The sequence below is a fragment of the Lotus japonicus genome, chromosome 3, assembly GCF_012489685.1.
Source record: "Lotus japonicus ecotype B-129 chromosome 3, LjGifu_v1.2".
NCBI classification, from domain to species: Eukaryota; Viridiplantae; Streptophyta; class Magnoliopsida; order Fabales; family Fabaceae; genus Lotus; species Lotus japonicus.
In genome coordinates this window covers 42,530,852-42,536,851 of record NC_080043.1, presented here as the reverse complement: position 1 = coordinate 42,536,851, position 6,000 = coordinate 42,530,852, and positions in this window count along the sequence as shown.

Here is a 6,000-nt window from a genome sequence, read left to right as displayed (position 1 = left end):
ATATGGGGAGTGCATCAAATAAATTCAAATCATCATCAGAAGCAATTGCAGACTTACTTGAATGTGCTGATGATCTTGTCACTCTGGCAGGAGGTTCAGTCCTTCTGATCACTGCAGCAGCTGGCTCCACCCGAGTAGGCTTCACCACAATTCTAACCTGCTTCTTCTTCTTCTGAGGAGGACCATCCTCATTATCACCATCATCACCATCATCAGGCTTGCTGGTTTCATCTTGCTTTCTCTTGGATTGACCAGCCTTCTTCTTTTTTATCAGAGGGACATCTGATTCCTCAGAAGATTCTTCTAGGATCATCTTCCTCTGAACTTTCTTCTTGGGAGGAGAAGGAAACTCTGGAGCTGGCGGCAGTCTGCTGAAGAAATCATCGAGATCAATTTCGAATCCTTGAGCCCTTAGGTCTTCAACATAGCACCTAATTGCTTCAGGATTGTCTGCCTGTGTCCACAGAGGGTAGTCATTCAGAGGCATCCTTCTACTTCTGATCTCAGAAGATGTGTCTTCATGGGCAGGAGCAATCTTCTTCTTGATTAGGCCCATCTTCTTTAGAGAATTTGCCGTGAAGACATCACTGACAATGGTGGTCAGATCCTCTGTGCATCCAGCATTTATCAGATCTTGAATGAGGCCACTCTCAATGAAGAGATCAGACAAAAGTCTCCCGAAGGGAATATACTTGATCGCTGACTTGATGGAGGCAGTGGTACGAGACTTCCGGATACATTCCTTCAAGTAGGAGAACAGGAAGTAGGGAAGGCAGATCTTCTTCTGGTCTTGGATGAAGAACAACATCGCCTTCTGGTTGAAGTTGATGTAGTCTGGGGAACTGCCCTTTGGTCTCTGGTTTATGCAGTGGAGCAAGATCTTGTGCCAGATCCTGAGCTTGGGATGAAGGTCCAGTACCTTGTAATTCGTCTTGCCCGGTTTGTAATTGGTGTACAGGGCCTTGTTGGTCTCATCCTTCGTCTTGGGTTTCAGCTTCGATTCCGTGAATTGGAAACGATACCCAAAAGCAGTGTCTGCACCCAGCAAATTCACGAAAGACTTCTCTGTGATGATGATCTTTCTTCCAAGAATGTGAGATACCACCTGAGTATCATCGCAGTCGGCGTGCTTCCAGAATTCCTTGATCAGTTTATCATACACCGGTCCTCGAAGCCTGTTGAAGTAATTTCCCCAATCTTGAACTTGGACTTCTGGACGAAGATCATACCCATTTGTAGCCAGGTTGTCGAGGTCGAATCTCCATTCTGCCAGGACTTGAAGTTCCTCAGGAGCATATACGCAGTGAACGGCACAGCCCCGTTCTGCAATCGGAATTATCTGCTCTTGAGCTTGACCTAGATCTTGAGTCGGATTCTCAGGATCCCTTTGACCTGTTGCTAGACCAACTACCATATGAGGGAACTGGGTTGCATCTGCAGTAGCTCTTCTGGTTAGATTCACCATTTTTGAAGCGGTTGAAGGTTTAGGTAGAAGATGAAGGTTGAAAGATGAAGAGAGATCGAGAGAGAAAACGAGGATAAGCGGTTTTGAAATAGCAGAGAGAGAGAGAGTAAAAACCGGAAGTGAAAGAGATCGTGTGTGTATAGTGGGTTTTGACAAATAACCGTTGTTGATTCAAAAAGCAATTTAAAATCAACGGTTGAAAATTAAAGATAGATAGTAACAGTAAATACACAAATCACACATAGGAGAGAAGCACATCTACACGCAATCATAACAGACTGTCACACGGGCACAAGGAACTATGCATCAGAAATACTGATACACGTGTTGCTGTCTCAGCTTCAGAGTCAGTACCAATGGGTACACACACTTTGATTGAGTTACCTTCTGGACTAGACATCTTCTGATCAAGAAGTATCATAGTCAGAGGTTCTGATCCATCTTCACTCTGGACAAAAATCCATGTTCAGATTTTTCAGAATAAAATTAAATCTATCCTCTGCTAAGGGCTTTGTAAAGATATCTGCCCATTGATGGTCAGTATCAACAAACTTCAGAAGAAGTACGCCCTTCTGTACATAATCTCTAATAAAGTGATACTTTACCTCAATATGCTTTGCCCTTGAATGCAAGATAGGATTCTTACTCAATGAGATTGCAGCAGTGTTATCACAATAGATTGGGATATTGCTCTCAAGGATCTGATAATCCTCCAGCTGATGTTTCATCCAGAGCATCTGAGTGCTGCATATTGCTGCTGAGATATATTCTGCCTCTGCAGTTGATAGTGCAATGGTTGATTGCCTCTTGCTTGCCCATGAGACTAGATTGCTTCCCAGAAATTGACAATTTCCAGAAGTACTTTTTCTCTCTGTTCTATCTCCAGCATAATCAGAATCACAATAACCTGAAAGCTTATACTCTGATGTTTTCTTATACATCAAGCCAAGGTTAATGGTGCCTTTCAAATACCTTAGGATCATCTTAACAGCAGTTAAGTGGGTTTCCCTTGGATCTGATTGGAACCGAGCACATAAATGAACACTAAATAGTATGTCTGGCCTAGATGCAAATAAGTATAGAAGTGAACCTATCATGCCACGATAGAGCTTCTGACATACTTTACCACTTTTATCTTCTTTCTCCAGAATGCATGTAGGATGCATTGGAGTCTTGGCCACTGTAGATTCCAGCATATTGAACTTCTTCAGAAGTTCTTTAGTGTACTTGCTCTGATGGATATATGTTCCTTCTGGTGTTTTATCAACTTGTATTCCCAGAAAGTACTTTAATTCTCCCATCATACTCATCTCAAATTCAGCCTGCATCATCTCAGAAAATTCTTTGCATAGAGATTGATTAGCAGAACCAAATATAATATCATCAACATAAATTTGCACAATTAAGATATCATCTTTATAAGTCTTGCAGAAAAGAGTTGTATCTACTTTACCCCTTACAAACTCATTCTCCAGAAGGAATGAGCTGAGTCTCTCATACCATGCTCTGGGAGCTTACTTCAGACCGTAGAGTGATTTCTTCAATTTGAACACATGGTCTGGTTTCTTCTCATCTTCAAAACCTGGGGGTTGATGAACATAGACTTCCTCTGAAATATAACCATTTAGGAAGGCACTCTTCACGTCCATCTGATGTAGAACTATGTTGTGATTTACTGAGAAAGAGATCAACAGTCTGATTGCCTCCAGTCTTGCTACTGGAGCAAATGTTTCAGTGAAGTCTATTCCTTCCTGCTGGCTGTAGCCTTGAGCAACTTGCCTTGCCTTGTTTCTGACTACATCTCCTTTCTCATTCAGCTTGTTTCTGAATACCCATTTCGTTCCAATTACATGGACACTCTCAGGCTTCTTCACTAAGCTCCAAACATCGTTCTTGGAGAATTGATTCAATTCTTCTTCCATGGCCAGAATCCAATCCTTGTCCTGAAGAGCTTCATCTATGGACTTGGGTTCAATTAAGGACATCAATCCTTTCAAACTGAGCAAGGTCTCTTCAGAGGGTCTGAAGGCAGATCTGGTTCTGACTGGTTCGTCTTTGTTGCCCAAAATCAATTCCTTAGGGTGAGCTGCAGTGATTCTGCTCTTCTTCAGAGTTTGTGAGTTAGAGGGACCAGCTTCTTCCTCTGGTTCAACTTCCTCTGGAGCTTTGCCTTTGTTAGAAACATTAATGCTTAAATCTGCAAACTTTTCAACTAGCTTTGACTGGTCAGAGTCAAGCTTATCGTCAAATCTAACATGAATAGATTCTTCAATAGTCTTAGCATCAGTATTATAAAATCTAAAACCTTTAGATCTCTCAGAGTAACCGAGTAATAGACACTTAGAAGACTTAGCATCAAATTTATGCAATCTATCCTTAGTATTGAGAACATAACAAACACAGCCAAAAGGATGAAAATAAGAAATGTTGGGTTTTATGTTCTTCCACAATTCATAAGGAGTCTTATTCAGAATTGGTCTCACAGAGATTCTGTTCTGAATGTAACATGTTGTATTTACTGCCTCTGCCCAAAAGTGCTTAGCAATGCCAGTTTCTTGGAGCATGGTTCTAGCCATCTCCTGAAGAGTTCTGTTCTTCCTCTCAACAACACCATTTTGTTGAGGAGTTCTGGGACAAGAGAAATCATGTGCAATTCCATAGGAATCAAACAGACTCTCAAACTTGTCATTCTCAAACTCTCCACCATGGTCACTTCTGACACGCACAATCCTACAAGCCTTCTCGTTTTGCACTTGAGCAATGAAGGTAGAGAACACAGCATGAGACTCATCCTTGCGGGTTAGAAACTTTACCCATGTCCAGCGGCTATAGTCATCAACGATAACCATCCCATATCTCTTGCCACCTATAGACTCAGTTTTCACTGGTCCAAAAAGGTCGATATGCAGAAGTTCCAACGGCCTTGAGGTTGAGACAACATTCTTTGCCTTGAAAGGGACTTTTGTGAATTTTCCTTTCTGACATGCTTCACAAAGAGCGTCTGAAGCGAACTTCAGATTGGGTAAGCCCCTGACAAGGTTTAGCTTGCTCAGCTGAGAAACCTTTCTCATACTGGCATGCCCTAACCGTCTATGCCATACCCAGTGCTCTTCATTAACAGACAGAAGGCACTTCACATTCTGAGCCTCCAACTAAGATAATCTGATCTTATAAATGTTGTTCTTCCTCTTGCTGTTAAACAGAACAGAGCCATCGATTTGACTTACAGCCCGGCAGGACTTTTGATTGAATATAACATCATAACCCTTGTCAGCTAATTGACTTATAGACAATAAGTTATGTGTTAAGCCGTCTACCAATAACACATTATCAATGCATGGACTACTATCTACACAAATAGTACCAGTACCAACAATTTTACCCTTTTCATTTCCTCCAAAGCCAACTTCACCTCCAGGCTTAAGTTTCAGCTCTCGGAACATACGCCTTTCTCCCGTCATGTGACGCGAGCATCCACTGTCCAGATACCATGATTGGTGTTTCAGTGGAGCTATCAAGGATATCTGCAACATAGATAATCTTGTCCTTAGGTACCCACTTTCTGGGTCCTCTCTTGTTAGTTACCCCAGAGGTTCTGATCACCTTGGGTGTCTCAACATGATATTTTAAAGGAATATTTGCATGATATTTAGTCATAGAGAAGGATCCCTTTTTAAGAGGGTTTTTAGCAACTTTAGCAGGTACAGGATCAGGCAATATGGTACCAGAGGGAACAAAGCATTCATACAAGGATTTAGCTTTAGACACAGAGGACTCATTTCTAATTGGTTTAGAATAGCCAATGCCATGCATTCCATTTCTGCTTACGCCATAGATCATTGAAGCCATTAAGCTTCTATCCACGCTTTTAGCTAGGAATCTTTGAAAAGACTTTTCATACTTAGATTCATTTCAACAATCAGAGGCATCACAGGCAACAATTTCTTCTAACTTAGCAATCTGGTTCTTAAGCACAGAGTTAGAATTGATCAAGGCATGATTATCATTTTTCAAATCAGAAATAATTTTCTCATGTTCAGAAGGAGTCTTGGAAACAGCAGATAAGTTCTTTTTCAGCTTCTTATGCTTAGACAATAAGGAGTTATACTTATCCATGATATCAGACAATGCATGTTTCAGTTCAGAGGTAGAGAAAGAAGCGAATACCTCATTTCCATCGTTTGAGTTAGGATTTCCTTCTGATTCTGAGTCAGAGTCAACAACTCCCTTTGACTCTGCTTCCTTGTCTTTGACAATAGCCATGAGTCCTTGGACTTCACCATCAGAGTCAACATCCTCTGACTCTGATTCATCAAATGTCACCATCAGACTCTTCTTTGTCTTGAAGTGCTTCTTTGGCTTCTTGTCCTTCTTCAATTTTGGACAGTCACTTTTGTAGTGCCCTGATTCTTTGCACTCAAAGCATGTGACTTCCTTAAGTGAGGACTTCTTCTGACCTGAGGATTCAGACTTTCCTTTTGCCTTTCCAGAGCCTTTGTATTTGCTCTGCCTGTGCTTCCAGATGCGATTGAGTC